Source organism: Dermacentor andersoni, chromosome 2 (assembly GCF_023375885.2).
Source record: "Dermacentor andersoni chromosome 2, qqDerAnde1_hic_scaffold, whole genome shotgun sequence".
Lineage (NCBI taxonomy): Eukaryota > Metazoa > Arthropoda > Arachnida > Ixodida > Ixodidae > Dermacentor > Dermacentor andersoni.
Window position 1 is genome coordinate 192,764,511 of NC_092815.1, and position 19,444 is coordinate 192,783,954.

Consider the following 19,444-nt stretch of genomic DNA (forward strand, 5'->3'; position numbering starts at 1 on the left):
TGGCCATTTGTCTAAAGGAAAATCGGAAATTTGAATTGGGCTCCACAGAAGAAAATGTCAGAATTATCACTGCAGACTTTTCCGCTTTGCAACCAGCGAGGAGTTCTGGACAATGGCTCGAAGGCAAGTACGTGTATGTATACATTTAGTTTCCTATTTGTTGCGTCTCTTGCGCGCACCTTACGTCGCTTTTATCGTCTTGCAGGTGTCGTTCTTCGGTTTTCCAAACGATCCACATCTGAAGAAGAAATGGATTGTCATTAAGCGTGATGAAGGAAAATTTTTTGTCATGACGAAGCACACGAAGGTGTGCTCGAATCACTTTACCGCCGACAGTTACTTGCCGAATGTAGTCGGCGATTGGCGTTACCTCCGGGTTGACGCCGTGCCGAGAATGTTTGCCTTTGGAAAACCCAAACCACCAGCAAGAAAAAAGCCTAAAGAACAACAGCAGTGTGTCGCGAAAAGAAAACTGCTTTCTGCCGTCGGCCAGGCTAGCAGCTCCAGGTTTGTGTCACAACCACCGCTTTCTCCCAGTAGTGATGTCGCCGTGTCGCGGGATTCTTCAACAGCTGTTGAAACTATGGATGCCACAGAGTGCGAAGCAAGTGTTTCAACGCCGGCCAGTGCAACCCACGTCCGAGCCCACGAAGTGTGTGATTAAGCATGTGCAGTTAGAGTGTCGGAGCTCAAGAAGCAGCTTTCTGTTCTCCAAATGCGCATATACCAACTGGAAAGCGAACCTAGAAGGTAGGACCGAAGAGGCGAAGTCTGCAAAAGCAAGTGCAGAGAGAGTGCCTGAACTCGAGACGCAGCTCTCCCTACTTCAATTGCGTATACAACAACTGGAGAGCGACTTGGAAATTAGAGCCAAAGAGGTGAAGTCAGCACAAGATGTGCTTTATAAAGCTCTAAGAGAGTATGAAATACTCAATATGGAAACCAAAAAGCTTGATAGGCATAAAAGCAGGCAATTTTCTGTTGAATGCTTCAAGGAGAGCCCTGAGGACATTAGTTTCTACCCTGGGCTTTCAAACTTTGAATCATTCATGTGCTTCTTTCATTTGATAAACCCCAGTGAGTGTGTGGAAAATATAAAAGTGTGGTCTAGGAGCTACTCAAGTACATCAAGTAATGCAGGGAGGCCGCACATATTGACAGCTAAGGACCAGCCTTTTCTTGTTTTCGTCAGTTTGTGCCTTGGGCTCTTCTAAAGGGCCCTTGCCTATACTTTCAGGGTGCCCATTGCTACACTATCCAGAATTTGTACCACATGGATCAGCTTTATTTATTTGCAGGTTGGCCAGGTGGACCTTTGGCTGAGCAGAGACAAAGTTATGCCAGCCATTTTTAAAGAGCAATACCCATCAACAAGGGCCATTATCGACGCAACAGAGGTGAGATGCGAAGTTCCAAGCTCTGGTCCTTCAGTCGGCGACCTACTCAACCTACAAGTCAACTAATACAATGAAGGGTTTGGTTGTCATTTCACCTGATGGAATTATCACATTTTGTCATAATTATTTACATGGTCGGTGTCAGACAAAGAGCTCGTTGAAAAAAGCGGGTTTTTAAAACTCGAGTTTTGAGCCTGGCGACTCGGTAATGGCCGACAAAAGCTTTAAGATACAGGGCCTGCTTAGTGCAAATGGAGCTGCGTTGAACATTCCTCCTTTCTTCGGAGACAGCACCTTCCTGAAGAAGTTAGACAAACAGAGGAAATTGCAAGTCTCAGAATACATGTCGAGTGATGCATTCAACATATTAAGGCATTTCATATTTTCGACGCGCCCATCCCACTGTCAATTGCACCGATCATTAATGAAATTTGGGCATTGTGTGCATTCTTAAGCAATCTTCAGTCCTTTTATAGCAACCTAGGATCTGCAGCAGCAACAATCTTGCTGCAGTGATGCGCAAGGTGTTAGTTCAGTACGACATAGCCTTCACAGTGACTGCCAAGCTAGGATGGCCAAAGCCATGAGCACATGGCTTCGATACTCGTTTCAAGAAAAGGATATAAGGCATTGTCAATAGTTTCACAAATTTATTGATAAATACATAAATTCTCATTGATTTTGTTATCTCTTGAATTCAAGATTCATTGTTTGTACTGTACGTTTTTGCCATGTGCGGCAGAAGTGTGGAAAAAGAAAGGCTGTCCAACCTGTTTTTGCATTTCTACCATTCACTTTCACTGAATTCTTTCAACAACTAGAAACTACGGAGCATACATTACAGTCGGCCCAAGTAAGCCCTGAAAGGGCCCAAGAATCTGGTAGTAGTAATAGCAGGTGCGGTTTAGCCTGTACATGCCATAGCCGTCTTTCCCAAGGCACGAGCCTTGAGTACTTCGTATTTTCAAGTCTCATTGAATATGGGCACTTGACTTCGACAGTGCTATGAAGACTCTGTTCCTCTGGGTCCCACACCACACAATCAGGCGATGCACCGAGCCATGGGCACGTGGGATCCACAATATGGCTGCAGTGGAAGGTCTGAATGTTGTGCCAGATGGTTCGGAGGGTTGTTTCATATTTTTGAACAGCCACAACTTCACTTGAAACTCCATACCTTAAACAGAAATATCATCCTGTAAGTTCTGTTTTTTACCTGCATTCTGTGATACAATCCACGTTAGGCAGTACGTATGGTGTGTATACATATGTTAATATTGTAACGATGTTGAGGAGCACAGGTTAATAAAATGATATTTATAAAGGGTGAACCTGTGCCCACGACTAAAAGCCGAATTGACAATATAGTATGCAAAGCTACTCCAACTTCCAAAGTTTCTTGATCAATGTGTGACAACAGATGCACATGTGTAATCTGTTAATAACATTGTACTTGTGCATTCATTAATGCCAATCACGTGTAGCAACCGTGATTTACTGGAAGCAAGAGTATCCATAGCAGATGTAAACAACACAGTGCATAGGAAGTGCCTGGTCTGTACACTTTGTCTTCTTGTGCTATACTTTGTTATGAACTAACATGGCCAAGAAAATGTTTTTGGACCCGTACTTACTGGATGGCCCTTACTCTAGATAGATCTCGGTCTGTGGTGAGGTTCTCCAGGCCTTTCTCTGTCCAGTTCTCACGTGTAGCAGCAACACCAAAATTGGAAGCAGTCAAGCGGTTTTTGCGAGCAGCTTGCCATGTCGCACTGACTCTGCTGGCGAGAGGTCTGTTCAAGCTGGCGAGCATCATCAACAGACAGCATGAGAGCCTGTATATAAGGGTGCAGCACATGTTGGAGTTAACACACAGAAAGTGGACATAACAGAGTCAGGATAGTTTTGTAAACTAATAAAACTCTTTGGTAGCTAAGCAGAAGAAAAGGTGTTGTGAAAATGTAGAAGCTTAGTTAGCACAAGTAATGTATATAGTGAGTAGCAAGAGCACACAAAAAACACACGGGCGCTACTATGAAGTCGTGCACAATGTTCTTGCATTTTCTGGCTTCATTCCATGCTACATGTATACTATGCATAGGCTCGCTGGCAAGAGGCCTGTTCAAGCCAGTGAGCTTCATCAACAGACAGCACACAAAAGCCTGCGTGTAAAGGTGCAGCACATGTTGAGTTAACGCACAGAAAGCAGACATAACCATAGTCAACATACCTTTGTAAATATTATGTTTGGTTGCCAAACAGAGCAAAAGCATTATAAACGTGATGAAGTGGGTTAGTTAACACAAGTTATGCACCACGTAGCAAGAGTATGCTACATAGGTCGAAGACATAAAGAAGCGAAAGATGTGCACAAAGTTCTTGTTTTTCCTGTGCTTTATTCCATGCTAAATGCCAGCATGCTACATGCATGGATGTGCTTGCCTCGATTACAGCCTGCTGCGTTGGTGGCAGGCCCACGCACAATACAACAGTTTACGGGTTCTGAAAAAAAATGCTGGCTGCATGGGTGTCAACTGCGTAGTCGCCCCAACCTTAATTTCTGGGCATAAATAAGTGGTAAAGTCATTTGACACAAGTGGTTTCTGGCTCTACAAGAGGCTGCCTTCGCATATCTCACCAAACAAACTCTGCTTTATTTACTGTTGCAGACTACCAGTGTTCCAGAAGTGGACTCGCAGTATGTGCAGCCATCTCTCGCGAACTGCCTCACAGCTTTAGGAACATCTATGCTCCTCGGTCTTTTCCTGGCTTCATAAAGACGTGATTGGAGTGGGTAAGAAAGACTGTCTCGCCGTGAGGCTCATCAGTCAATTTCGTCGATGCTAGAAGCCGGTATTTTGTGCCCCCAGGGCCTCCTCCAGATTTGTGGCAGTTCCGTACATGACATTTCCAGCAGAGCCTCTGCATACCCATTATCAAGAAGCAGCACAAGGACTTTCAACAGTCCCATGACATGGTGACATGTGCCGTTCTCTCTAGCAGCGCATTCACATGAACACTCTTTCACAAAACCATAGTGTGTCAGGACGGCAGACACGGCATGCGGTGTTGCAGTCTTCTTTTGGCTTCTGAAGAACTCGGCATGTACGCGTACGAGCGTGGAATCACTGCATCGAAGTAAGAACACTTCTGCTGGCGCCAGCATGAACGCAGTCATTACAGCCGTCATATCGATCTGCACGTTATCCTTCTGCACGGCAAAACATCACAAACGCATGTGAATCGGCCTGTGTGCCTTATGAACTGTCGTATCGTTTAACAACAAAAACGCTAGCAAGCAAGCGAAAAGAAAAGGATAGCGAGGATACTTACTGCGTTGTAAATGAACATGTTTCAATCGTCGAGCATTGGACGCAGCTTTCTGCGACGAACTTATGGCTGCATAGTGCATTGCGGTTTCCGATGCTTCTCGACGTTCGATACGTCTCTATGTTGCCTATATCAAGGCTGTTCGTATGAAAGCGAAGCTCGTGGACCAAGACATGCTGTTCCTGCACGCCAACCTAGCGGCCAGCGAACACACTGCCCCGCTCACACAGACCAATTAATGGCGCACAGCTCATAGATTAATAGTACAGTGGCGAGATTTCTAGCCACTCTAGTAATAGAGTAACAGCACGGGGAGCCTCCTCTTGACGTCAGTGTTTCCAGACTGAATTGGCAAGAGGGTTTATTTTCTTCTCCGAAAAGAAAACCCACCAACTTGCGAAAAATGCGATGAACCTCTTACAGTGATACACATCCTTATGACATGTCCACATATTGAAACACAGAGATGGAAGCTTTTACACAACCTGTATAATTTACATATACCTGTACACCCTGCCCCATTGCTGGCAGATGACCCGCTAGTGCCATTTACTAACTTGATTGGCTTTTCAGAGACAGCTGGTTATTTACACCAACTATAATGTAATGCAGGTTTCCATGCTTTAACGTTGCGTTTTCTATTGTCTTGTGACTGGCACAGCATGGCCTGAGTAGCCTTTGTGCCATTAAACCCCAACTTACCAACCAACATATAGACTCGTGTAAGGGCTGCACCCGTGTAAGGGCTGCTTCCCCAACTTGGAAGCCCAAAATTTGGTAAAATATTTCCAGGAGAGAAGCAATTGCGTTTGGTGGCAGGGTGAACGTGCACGGGCATCTGAGAATTTTCGTGCACTGTGTACTCCCGTGTGCCACAACTACATGGCAAAAGCCATCTAGTATTCATTTGTTTCCATGCAAGGGCCACACCTCGTCAAAATTGTGAAAAGAAATGTGCACATACTCCATATATAAAAATTAGGAAATAAAAAGGCCTCAAGAAAGATTTATGAACAGCCTAAATTGTGGGATATTATTACATATGATTTTGAATCTACCAGACTAAATACAGTCTAATATGAATACAGTACAAGAGAGCAGCAGGCAGCGTGTCTCAACCAGAGCAGCTCAGGCAATCTCGAGCTCGCGCCTCCCGGACAACTGGCGATGTGGCTGGAGCGCCGGGCATTCCTCTTCACTACAATCACCCCCATAGGAAAAGGAGCCATCCTGGCGACTCATGGTGAGCATAGAATCATGGGGTCATAATACAGCTTCAGGCGTTGTATGTGGACTGTTTCATGACCACTGTACTGCACGAGCACAGCGCCGAGTCCAACGCCGCTGGCGTCTGTGTGTACTTCGGTCGTAGCTGTAGGGTCGAAGTAATGCAGTATAGGTGGCGAGGTCAGTAGACGACGCAACTCTTAAAAGGCATCGTCACAAGCGGACGACCAGGCATAATTGTTCAAGTGGCTCCGTAGAAGCTGATTCAAGGGAGCGGTGATGGATGCAAAATTCCGAATGAAGCGGCAAAAGTAAGAACACAGGCCAAGGAAGCTGCGAAGTTCTCTTACGGAGGAAGGTTTGGGAAAATCGGCAACTGCACGGAGCTTGGCGGCATCAGGAAGAATACCGTGTTTAGATACTACATGGCCAAGGATGGTGAGCTGACTTGCGCCAAAGTGGCATTTCTTCAGGTTGAGCTGAAGGCCGGCGGCAGTTAGGCACTGTAACACTTCCTACAGCCTACAGTGATGGGTGGGAAAATCGGGCGAAAAAATAACCACATCATCTAAATAGCACAGGCACGTTTTCCACTTGAGACCACGCAAAATGTTGTCCATCATACGCTCAAATGTTGCGGGGGCATTGCAAAGCCCGAAAGGCATGACACGAAATTCATATAGGCCATTTGATGTTGCAAAGGCTGTTTTAGGTTGGTCTTCAGGTGCCATGGGGACTTGCCAATAGCCGCTGCATAGGTCGATAGAAGAGAAGAACTCTGCGCCTTGGAGACAGTCAAGGGCATCATCAATTCTCGGAAGACGGTAAACATCTTTACGAGTTATGTTGTTAAGACGACGGTAATCGACAGCATCAAATCAATCCATCCTTCTTAACAAGAACAACGGGAGATGCCCAGGGGTTATCCGAAGGCTGAATGACTCTGCGCTTGAGCATGTGAGGCACTTGGTCGTCGATAACACGGTGCTCTGTCGTGGATACATGTGTGATGACCAAATGTGGGACGGGTGTTCGTGTACTCAAAGGTTCTGACGGTTCTCTTAGGCGGTGCCTCCGAGAACCCAATTGAGGACAAAGCCGTTGGTTTCGACAACACACACAAACTTTTAATGGAATTAAAAAAGGCTTAAAATAAATAGAAGAAAGAAATAGAAAGAATAAAATAAACACTCAAATAGACATCACTGCATTAAGACACACATTTGGGGCTAGTATGAAGCTAACTAGTGCCCGAGTCCGGGCTTGCCACGACGGCAGGGACGCATAACAGTCTCGACGCGGCGTCAAGCTGACGAAAGGAGTTGCGCCGGTCTCACCAAAGGTTGTGGTGTAAGTTGGTTGACTGGGCGACCGGAGCGCGCCAGCTCTGGCTTGGAGAGGTAAAGCAGGCGGCTTGGTGGCATGAGCAGACGGCGGCGGCGTTCTGGCCGGGCAGCTGGGTGTAGAGCTCGGGCCCGTAGCCCGACCGCTCTCGTCCTGCCCACGGACACAGAAGCTCGAACGCCGGCCTCGGGCAGCAGGCGGCACGACAGACAGGGGTGGCGTTCCAGCCGGGCAGCTGGCGTAGAACTCGGGCCCGTAGCCCGACTGGTCTCGTCCTGCCTACGGGCGCAGAAGCTCACTGGCCTTGAGCAGCTGGCGGCACGCTCGGGTAGGCTGGCGACGCACAGGAACGGGTTGCCAGGAGGCCCCGGTCGGCTGAAGTCCTGGTGGCTTGGGTCCGGAACCCGACGGCCCGTCTTCAAATCCCGGTCCGGTGGCCGACCTTCTCCTGGCGTCGCTTCCTGGAACTCTCCCGGCGTCTCCCCTGCGTCTTCCCCTTCTGGCAGCGCACCACTCTTTTTCTTCTCTCTGGCCAATTAGGCATTCTCCAATTGGCTGCCTGACGCCCCGTGGTCTTTCCTAATTGGTTGGCTTTTCTTCTTTCAATTGTTTTTCTTGCGCCGCGCGTTCACGTGCCGGACGCTCTTCGGCGTTGTCGTTTTTCTCCTTCCAGCACGGAATTCGCCTCGGCACACGCACTCCTTGTCGTCTGCTCCTGACCGTCCCAACCACCGCACCATGTCGCGCACCACACATCAAAACATGATATGGTCTTTGTTGCAGTGGCGCACTGGTACGCTTGGCGACGCGATGACAAACAGTTGACGTACTGCCCAAGGAAACATGGTGGCAGTCGAAAGACGAACGGAACTTGTCGAGAAGGCGTAGAAGCTGGGCGCATTGAGAAACAGTCAACGTGTCGGCGATGGAGCTATGTAAAACATCGGGCGAAGTCGGCTTCTGCACGGGTTGCAGGTCACTTCGGTGAGCTCATGAGTGGCGATGGGACAAGTTGGCATGTCGATGATGGCAGCAGGGTCAACACACTGGGCCCGGCCAACGCACTCCCCACGAAGCAAAGTGAGAGGACAGGACAATCAGTTGGCGACGAGTCGTCTGCTGACGCCCGCATGAACGTCCAGAAGAGCGAAAGGCAGCGGGGAACATCTGCGACAAGCGAAAATTGCAGATGGCGTAAAAAGTACGCTGGCATTAGCAACAATGTTGCATGACACTGTGGCAAGGGCAGATGAGTGTGGTGGAATTGTAATGTCTTCGGCAACAAATACGTTATCTTCAGGTTCACGAGCGTCAAGGAGTGGGGCATGACACAGCGTTTAAAATTCCACTTCAGTACGAGAAGTCGATGATGGCCTTATTAGCGGATAGGAAGTCCCAGCCCAAAATAAGGTCTTGGGAACAAGAACACACCACCAAAAATTCGACGATGTTGAAGAGGCTGTTGACAGCTGCTTGTGCGAGCAGCACACGTAGCTGCAGGCGTGATGCGGTCTGCGTTGGCAGTACGAAGTGACACGTTTGACAGTGGCATCGTCTTTGTGAGCGAACAGCAAAGCTTGGCTCTAATAACTGAAACTGCGGCACCAGTGTCAACGAGAGTGAGTGCAGTGACGCCGTCCACATATACATCAATAACGTTAGTCGGAGAAGGGAGAGGGCTTGGTCTGTTCGTGGGTGACGCAGTTCTTGCCTCTGGAACTGCGACGATTAGTTTTCTCATCCCAGCGTAGAAGAACGACAACGCATCGGCGAAAGCGAGCGGCGTGGAGGCGCTATAACAGCAGCATATTGAGGAATGCATTCACCAAGTCCATGGGCGCACTGGTATGCTTCATTGAATGCAGCACACTCCTTTTTGTGGTCCTGCAAAAAGTTACGTAAACGAACATGTTTAATCTTGAAAGTCCTTTAAGCCAACAGATGTTTTTTGCTTTGAAGTGATGTGTGTTAAAGCCAAGGCACTTACAGATGTGTTAAAATAAAAGGCCAAAGAAGGGAACAGGGACATAGACGAATGAAGCCATCAAAAATACTCGTTCGATAAGTCGTTCATGACATGTTGTGTTTGTGGACATCTGAACAGAGTACATTTTTTTAGCAATCTGCAAGTTATGGATAGAGATTGGATATTAGCCGTTAAAGAAGGCTATATTAAGCACCCAAAAAAGGCACCTAAAGGTGTATTTTAGGTGATGTAAAGGCCACTATATGCACAAGCTGTTTGCACACATTTTATTTGGCATGTGCGAATAGTGGATTTTGAGCTCGGAAGCAAATATTGATTTTTGATTAATATTTTTGAATCAAATATTGAGTAGCTGTTGTGTAGAGAATTCGCTGCAAACTCGAATGAATGAATGAGGGAACTTTTTTTTATTGATCGGGCAGAAACAGGGTTATGGAATGTAACTAGTCTACTGAATATTGTACTAATTGTTCTGTGGAAGAATGAGATCAAACTTTGGTGCGGTAGGACTTGTTAAATAAATGTCAAAGCGATAAAGAGATTAGTTGATAGTAAGGCATGGTGCAACTGTCTTTGTGAACGCAGTAAGTTAATAAGAAGAAACAAAAGGAAAACAGTGCACACATTCAAAATTAGACTATAGCTATGACTAGAAGTATAAAGAGGATGGTGCCATACCAGTCCTTTGATTTTGATTAGACATCTCGATTACACTTAATAGACATCTTGGGTGCTCATACAGACACTGTAGCCAGCAGGAGCACACATGTAAGCAAATACATTCCAAGTTCTGTTACAGTGTCTCTTGCATTCCTGGTATGCTTCACTGCATGGTATATATGCTTCACCGCATGACACACTAGTATTGCGACGAAGCGGAATCAAAAAGACCGATTATTAGGTTTGTGCGAATACTGTCTTTTTGGTTCGAAGCGAATCGTAATTCTCGAATAATTTCGAAGCGAATACTTCGCATAGTAGCAAGTAAAAAAAAAAAACGGCAGAGGGCTAAGGTCTGGGATTTATTCAAGGAAAGTAAACAAATTGATTCTGCACGAAAATTTGTAGATTTTCCTAAATAAACACTAGCTGTTCCACTTGCTGGGGTTTGAGGTGCTCCCTTCTGCAGCTTACAACGGCTCCTGCAGTCGAAAAAAGCCTTTCACTTCTTGTCTGGGTGGCTGGTATATAAAGATAGCTACGGGGCAGCTGCAACCAGAGTTAGGTAAAGGTGGCTGCCCTTACTTTTCCACCACACAAGGTCTTCCCGGTCTTCGGACCGAGAAAGTACCGAGCAACCTCATCCGAGATTGTATGGCTTGACTGATGATGTGCACGCGAACTGAAGTGTGTAAAAGCACTCCACACACAAAGGCGTGTACGCCTTTGTTCTGAGTATAGTTCTGTTTTCCTGGCTTGGTTTGGATTGGATTAGGAAAAGTATTACTTCTCTTTGCTTGATGCGTAGAGGTCTGGAATAATGGCTCTCTTCCCTGATGGGATTGCACAGCAGATGCTGTTCTCACTTGTTGCTGTACCATGTTGATCAACTGGCACAGTCTCTTCCGCTGCCGTTGTGAGTAGAGTGAACGGCCATTGCTTTGCGTGTCGTTCAGCATAACAGACATCTTTGTATCTAGGATCGACCAACATTGTCAATGCAGGAAGGCGTGACATCTTGATATCAGGGAACCTCGTCTTGATGCTGTGCAAAAGGCTTGAGGCAAGCAAAGCTGCCTCACCACCTTCGGAAATGTGTTCAGCAAGAACCACCTCAGTACACTGCAACAGGGGAATGACTTGTGACAGCGTGGGATATCTGTCCCCGGACTGTTCAGTTGTGGCATGGTCAAGTGACTTCAAGACTTACACTGCTGCATTCATAAGCTTCCACTCACTTGCGTTCGAGTTTGGAACTGCGTCAGATTCTGCAAGTTCTACAGTGATGACCGTACAGAGCTTCACGAGCCTGGCCATCATGGCATGCTCACTGTTCTATTGCGTCGGGACGCCTTGTATAACCTCGACAGGGTTCAGCTGCATGTTTCTCTGAATTTCCTGAAGCTGTCCTCTGGCCCAACACTCCGTTTGTATCTAGCCACAATCGCTCTGGCCTTAGCAGAGCTGCAAAAACCCTGACACTTCTCTTTTGGCATCACTCACACACAACTGAAGGGTGTGTCCGAAACATTGCACACCACTACAGGATGATCGCGCTACTGCAGAAGTAAAGTTCCTTCCATTATCTGTAACGACGAAGATCGGCACAGTATCGTGGGCTGGAAGTTCCCACTCCTCGATGACACCTGCGATAAATAGCTCCAGGTTTTCTGCAGTGTGAGAGTCTGTCATCTCTGTGCAAGCCAATGCATGCACGTGTTGCACGAAGTCGCTGTCCATGACGTGACAAGTTGCACAAACGTAGCTGTCATTTGCCCGCGATGTCCAACCATCAGTTGTGATTGAAAGCGACTCCACTCCGCTTGTAAAAAAGTCCCCGAGCTTCTTTTTCACCTTCTCTTTGCTTGATGCTTAGAGGTCTGGAATAATGGCTCTCGAGAATGTTGTCCGAGACAGCACGGCATAATCCGGCCTGTGAACTTCATCATGCAAGTCCCCCATGGTGCTCTCTGAAGTTGTCCAAGGTGACTGGGATTGATCAAATGCCGCCGCGGCAGAGACAGAGTCGCAGACTAAATGCAATAGGCCACACCACCACGCCAACGAGATACGCTTTTGTACGCCTTTGTTCTGAGTATAGTTCTGTTTTCCTGGCTTGGTTTGGACTGGATTGGGAAAAGTATTACTGAATCCAAAACCGAAACTTGGAAAAACGCCTTCTCCCTGCCGCGTGTGGCTATTCGTTCGAGCCGAATACTTCGAAATTTCTGAATAACAAAATTCGAATCGAAGTGAATATCGAATGGTGCATTGTTCGTTCAACTATTCGAAAATATTGAATATTCGCACAAGCCTACCGATTATTACACTTGGAAAAACTGTTTTCTTTTCGTTGCAAATATAGAATTGCACAATATTCCAAACTACTATTCAAATATTTGAATACTTGCACAGCCCTACTTTTTATATAGTAAACCTATGTATCTTATCTGTCTTAAAGAAAGTGCAAAAGCCTTCACTTAGGGGAGGAACAGTATTGTGCAACCCTTCATAGTCTCTACACTTAGTTGGATTTGTGATAGGCTACCACATGGACTAATAGAATGTTGCAGCAAACCTATCATTTCATACAGTTCCTGATGCAATGAGCAGGTAATGGAGATATAAGGGCTGCACTTTTACTTCATACAATGCATCAAGTGCCACTTGCTTGCACAGAAATTGAGATGCTAAAATTCCAGTTAGCATCTATAGGCACGTAGATTAGAAAATTGGCAAATCACAGGCACCATCAAATCTGTGCTAAATTTCTTCATAACCCATAATTTATGATCTTCTGCCTTTGATTTGAAAATAGAGAGATAACCCAGTGCCTGGTCATGAATGGCCGCTTAGTGATATTCTTCAAAAGTTGTAGGCATTTTACTGCATGCCAAAATTATAGTAACGTTTTTTTGTTAAAAAAATCCACATGATGTTATCACTGTTCCCCTTCCGGTTCTTTTATAGTGAATGCCTTCCTTTGGATGTGTTACCCATTATTGATGTTTGGGCACGAGCTGGTAATGGAAGCCCAGTGGCGCTGGCTAGGTTAAATAAGCTGAAAGGTGGAAAAGTTCTACGTAGCCCTGATTGGATATTTTTAAAAGTTATTCTAATTTCTAGATATACCTAGCATACTATAACAGCTGTATAATGCTAGACCTAAGCTGTGAGGCAGAAGCCTTTTCGTAGCAAATAAGTTTGAAAAGGCGGTAAGGGCCTGGCATTGGTTGACAAAAGGAAAAACTGTAGTGTATAGAAAAAAAAATAGTCTTCCCATTGCTGCAGAAAACAGAGAACAGCTAGTGAAATCCAAGTACCTAACTTTCAAATTAGTACTAAGAGGAATTAGTGGATGTAGACAAGTCGTGTAATGCATAGTACTATAAATGGTGGTGCAATTGTGTGGCGGATGCATCTTTTCTATGCTGATAGTGTTGAATCAAACCTGTTCAGAATTGAGCTCATCACATTTTATAGAGGAAAATGCCATCAAAACCTCGTACCAGATGCATTTGGGCCAAGTCAGCCGTCGCGTCTTGTACCTCTGGCTCTGTGGAGATTGTCTGCATCTCCTGCCCTACTTCTTGGTGCGAAGTGGATGGTCCTGCTTCGCGTACAGATGAGGGTGCCGAGGTGGGGGTATGTGCACTCAAAGGCATGAAAAAGCCTGCTGCTGGACAACGCTTTCCGAGGACAAGCTGGCCGAGCTCTGTGCGGTCTGCAACTGTCAGCTTCGGGCTGTTCGGGAAAGCACCACCAAAGGCATGTCGCACAGCTGCCTGGCGCTTGCAGAAAGCACCCTGGCTCCCTGCCCTGCAGCTGCATAACCCAATGTCCGCCCATACTTCATATGTCCCAGTTCCAGGCGAATTCGTAAAATTGTAGCAATTTTGTTCTACTTCTAGAATTGATCTGGGAGGGGGGGGGGGATTCCGGCATTTTCGCAGAAGGTGCCCGTAGCCAATCTGGTGGGTAGGTTCTCGAGTGTGTGCGTGGCGCAGCAGCCATGTTTCGAAATATTTCTCCCAATTAGTAATCACAAATTCAATTAAAGCTACTGCATTGCGGGCTTTTGTTCTGTTTAGGATGATGTCCTTTAGAATACGGACAGAAGCCTCCGAATAGTTATTTGTGTTTTGTCCTCTTCTTTGCACACCAGCACGATACATACGGCATATGAGGCAAGGACTGAAGCTCCGCAATGGCTGTCTCCAGTTCGTCCTCCTCCTTTGCATAGAGAATCTGAAACACAAGTTCAAGCATGCATTTCTTTATTAGCGTTTTGTTTTCAGCATATCTCATTATCTGCTATTTCCATTTTTCTGGTAAAGCACAGCTTTGCAGCCATTGAAAAGTATAACCTTTCCAGTAAAGATTTCCACATGGAAAGAGTACAGCAACATCATTTTTTTCATTTCATTGCACGTGTCAGTGACAGCTGTAACTTTGCTTTCAGTATGACTTCTCTTCAGCTACCATATTCCTTTACAATAACTTGTATGGTGTGTTTCTTTCCTCTGTGCTTTCTTTTGTTACTGTTAAAAAATTTCATGCTAATTCGACACTACAACCAATAAAGCGCAGCACCTATTACTGCCTTTTCCAAATGCCTATGCAAGTAAATTATCAAAAAAGATATTTAAGTGATTATAATGTCACTTGAAAAATAAATTATTACAAGATAGGGTTGCTGCATTGTTTTGGTATTTAATTTGTATAAAGTATGCAGCAAACAAGAAAAATGTAAAAATAAAAAGGGTATGAACACACTGATAAGACTGATGTCGCAGCAAGCACTGAGCGTTCTGGTATTCCGGTAACTGCAAGCAAGCTGAGCGTTTCAAAGGATGGGAGGAGGCATAAACTCAAGATGATAAAAAAGCTTTAGCCTAGACGTATGTGAGCGGCCTGATCGGTCTGCATGATCCAGCCAAACAAAGAGTTAATATTGCTCTAACCAACTGTAAAACATTTTAAACATTTACAAAAACAATGTTCACGATTACGCTCCTGAGGAAAATTTACACCAGCAGCAAAGTAGAATAGACTTCGTTACAGCTACTGTGCTTGGTTGAACTTTTGCAACCAGGTGGCTGCACCACGCAGACCATTCACATTTGCGCTTCTGCTCATCCTGTAAAATGGCACGGTCAAACGGCCGGGTCCAGTCCGCTTGAGCTTGCGTTTACCCGAATAACGGACAAGTGAAACACTATTGTGGTAGTAATCCTCAGGCATACAGTGACGGCCGCAAACGCGCACAATGGCGTCGATCGGATAGCGACAGTCAATGCGCTGTAGCCACTCCGCTCGTCTGCTACCTTGCAGAGGGACACGAGGTCGCAGCTTGACATATTGCCAATCGCTAGGTTTGCGGCCCACAAAGTGACAAGGGTGAACCATGGTGCTTGCGAAAATAAAGATCGAGATCAACACTGACTGTGGAGCTCTCATTGACACAGAGCACATTGTAACAAAAGCAGACAATTGCTTTGTGCCGTAAGTGCTTAAGTGTAGTGAGAAATTGTCCTGGTGCAGTCTCTTTCTGTTACTTTCATTCTATGGAAAAAATTAACTAACATTCCAATTATTACGAACATTTGTTCACCATAAAGTTAAAAAAATTATCGATGATGCGTCCTGGGCAGCCTATAGGATAGCTCACCATACTGCCGTCATTAGGACAAGTTGCGTCAAATAGTCAGGGGTGCCTGAAAATTCAGCCGAGTGGCATGCTGCGATTGGCAGCGATGTACGTTTTTAAAACCTTATGGTAAATTACAGGCTTTATGCGGATCACTTAAATGTCAATTAAGGATCACAAAGATCTACCCTAACAACTCAGTATGTTTGTACAATAGCGTTTCAGGGTCCCTGCAATATTAGTATCCAAGTTTACACAATAAAAGTATTATCTGGAACTTTGCTCTACCTTCTGGAAAGCGGCCATTAGCTGACGTCTTTCTGCTTTTCCTATGCTGTTCTGTGCTGATTTGAGCCAGCTCCACTCCGATTGCAACACATCAAAATGTGTCAATGTGTCATCAAAAGAGCAGCTGCCTGGCGGAGGGCCACACGTCACGCAGGGCATCTTTTTCCGCACTGGCATTGTCCGACATGAATGCACAGGGTGCCTGCGTATGACGAAAATAGCATCTATTTGTAACGTTATGCAGCACTTTTTTGTATATTATGACCTATTATGCAGCAACAGCTCATTGTTGACTTTTCAGTGCAAGTCATAAGGGGCAGATATTGGTAAAAAGCATGGATGCACACGAGCGGTTATTTTTCATTTCTTAGCATGCTCTGTAACCACAGAATTGTGTCCTGTGGTAAAGTGAATGTTCCACAACAGGTCCAGAGCCAAACAAAGGCACTTTTGACAAGAGTGCCGCCACCCTCCTATACTTTCCTCTAAGAAAATGTTAGGATCATTTTAGATCACAAAAGAAGACAGGGAGTCAGAGGCTTTAAGGAAAGACAACAAAGAAAACGTGAGGACAGAAATGTAGCTGCAAATTGTCCTGCCAGTATGCCACATTACCCTGATGTTCACACACCCATGAGTACATAGCTTTTTAACATGTTTCTAATTGGTATGTTAACTCATCTATCACATTATCATGAAACAATGTTGTACTTAGCGCAGTGTCAACAACTCTTCTATTTATTTATTTACCTGCTTCACCTTTGTACTTCTAATGCTATGCTTTATTTATGGCCTATTAAATTTGGCTGACAGTGTACGTTAACTGCACACTATGAACTCAAGGTCATCACAATAATTCAAGCAGTATGTCGTTGCTGCCCTGATAGATGAATTGCCAAGTGTCCTTATAAACCTGTTTGTTGTAAAGAAACATGTAGTGCAGAGTAGGCTGAAGTTTCACAATTTTTCCTTTACAATGCAACTCATAGCTGAACAGTAAATAAAAGCAATAAATCAGATTATTCAGATAAAATATTCCTTTAGAGCCTGCCTCTTCCCCCCTTTCCGTTTTGTTTCATTTGTTTGTTGTAAAAAGTCTGGTTAATGAAGGAGAAAGTAAACTGACAAATATTTTGTATTGAATTTTTTGCCACTTTGGGGCTACAGTTACAGCATGTTATCAGATTGTATAGCTTTTTCGCCTTTGTGGAATAAGACAAGGTGAAGTTTTTCGCCCGTGGGAGGCAGTGTAGCACTTTAAGATCAAACAGGTCTACAAATTGAAGAAAAAGAAGAACGGCATTGCCAGACTATGTCACTGCTCCCTCTTCATTTGCATTCTCTCGGGTCTTCTAACGTGCAGCACATGCTAATAATGTTGTATATGGTATTCTAAAAGGTCATTATAAATATTCTAGCTTAACTCACTGTGATAAGTAATGATGCCATTATACGTGCTTTGGCATAACTAATCTCTGCCGTTCTCATAATAGGCGCACATAATGTACCCGAGTCAGTGCAGTTAGTGCCCTCGCTACAGTGTGCCATTCCGCCCCTGCTGTGTGCTGGGTCTGGTTGTCACACTCTATGTTCCCCTTCAATGTTTGTTTGAGCTTTGGGACATCTTGGCCTTGTGGTTTTACGACTGTTCTGCTTTTAGCAGTTGCACATATACCAAAGCACTTGAACTGCTGTTCCATGTTAGTCACATGTTTCTGTTGAATAGCAATGCTGAGGCAGCTGTCACCTTGCTCCATTCAAAGATACCTTATTGGCTATTCATACAGCTGCCTACCAAGTGATGACTACCAGGTCTTGAGAGCAGTGCCTAAATTTTTCTAAAACAGACATTTCAATTTCACAGTTGCCTTGGATTCGCTTTGATATTGTTGGGCATTGAATGCTGTGAATAAAATATAAAAAGGGTTTTACCTTGTTGTTGCCAAAGCATTTGGGATAGTTGTTCTCAAGAAGCTTGAAGGCAAGCCTATAGGCTTCTCTGCTCTGACTGCGGTGTGTAAGCACAGCTATAGGAACTGCGCCTGCTTTAGTCGCTGTCAGAAGTATTGTAGCCGTATTGGATGATGTCGTACCTACAAATATGATGTTCTGCGCAGGTTCCAGGGACGGCACGGCCCATGATGGGCGTTACGACCAGTGCTGCCCAGCCACTATCTGATGTTTTACAAGTGATTACGTCTGCTCCTGTATATTTGCCACAAAAGGTACAATTTAACGGGGGCTAAGGTGTAACATACAAGTTATGAAGCCAATTTTGTTTTATCATAGGGAACTGCTGAAAGAATTTCTGCTACTTTTTTTATGTCATTAAATACAAGTCAAATGTTCTTTTTTTTCTTTTTCTTTCTTCAGCATCAATTCTTCCAGTTAAAAAGAAATAAAATGCTGGAGTTTATCACATGCTGGTTGGATGTACATGAACGGAATTCCCGAGCGGTGTTTTACTGCAATATTTAGGTGAGTCACATTAATACAAAAGCATTATGTGGCCCATTACGCGAGAATGCATCAGCATGACCAAATGATAGTACCAAAAATGGCCAACGCCGCAAAGAGTAAAAACGCCCTGCAGGGGCGTCTGCGTAAGCAGGCGTTTGGTGTGTTGTGACACCACGTACGCGAGCACACGAGGGTTGGACCCTCCCGCGTGTAGCCGTGCGCGGCTTAGCCGTGTCCGGGGAAAGGGAATCCTGGGGGTTGAGCCGATGCCGGGTGTTCGGACCGTTAAGGCCCCCCGGCGGAGGCAACACACCTCTTTGGCCTCTGCTTCACGTAGACGGCACCTCCAGGCTGACCAACCTAGGGGAAATCGGCAGTCGCCTTTTCCTGTCCTCCTCTCCACTCTTCGTCTTTCTCTCTCGCCTTTTTCATCTTTCCTGTCTTCTCTTCACTTCCGTATTCTGGGCGGCAAGGGTTAACCCGGTTTAATTATCCAACCTTGGGTATTTTATATTAGGTTATAGTGGCGATGCATGGCTGGCGTCTGCAGGCTTCCAATCTTGTAGCGTCCCCCTGTTGGGCTCGGTGGTGGGTGGCCACCATCGCCGCCGAATTTTCCAATTTTTTATGGCTGAAGTTTTCCCCTATTACCTGATCGCTTCCTGAAGAGGGGGCGCACCGATGAACAGTTCAACTTTTTCATGCAACCGAAAGTGTCCTTTCCTAAATACCACGTTGTCCACAGTCAGCACAAAACGAAGACAGTCCGAATGATATCACCATTTCTTGTAGCTAAATCTATCACTGAAGCAATAGGCCCAGGTTATAAAGTAACGAAGATGGGAAGGTGGCGATCTTCTACTATAAGTGCACGACGAGCCACAATATGACAATCTCTCAAAACGTGTAGCGTTTGGGGACATTCCCATTTCTGTAGGGACCACACAGGTCGATGAGCACAGTGCGCAGTGTCATCTCGGAAGATGACCTTATCAAACTTACCGAAAGTGAATTACTAGAAGGATGGCAAGAACAGAACGTCGACAAGGTACAAAGGATAAAAATAAGGCGAGATGACAAATAACCAACAAGGCATATAAT

The 19,444-nt window shown here is 45.4% G+C and overlaps 1 long non-coding RNA gene across 2 annotated transcripts; it reads left to right on the forward strand.

Moving 5' to 3' along the window:
* Nucleotides 1–288: 288 nt before the first annotated feature.
* LOC129387191 (uncharacterized) lies at nt 289–18,401 on the forward strand. Of its 2 annotated transcripts, XR_011892623.1 has the most exons (5): nt 289–507; nt 1,299–1,397; nt 4,067–4,191; nt 18,001–18,108; nt 18,257–18,401. It is a non-coding gene; the product is annotated as an uncharacterized lncRNA (long non-coding RNA). The 2 variants fall into 2 exon arrangements; XR_011892622.1 differs by lacking the exon at nt 18,257–18,401 and having other exon boundaries at nt 18,001–18,231.
* The last annotated feature ends 1,043 nt before the right edge of the window (nt 18,402–19,444 follow it).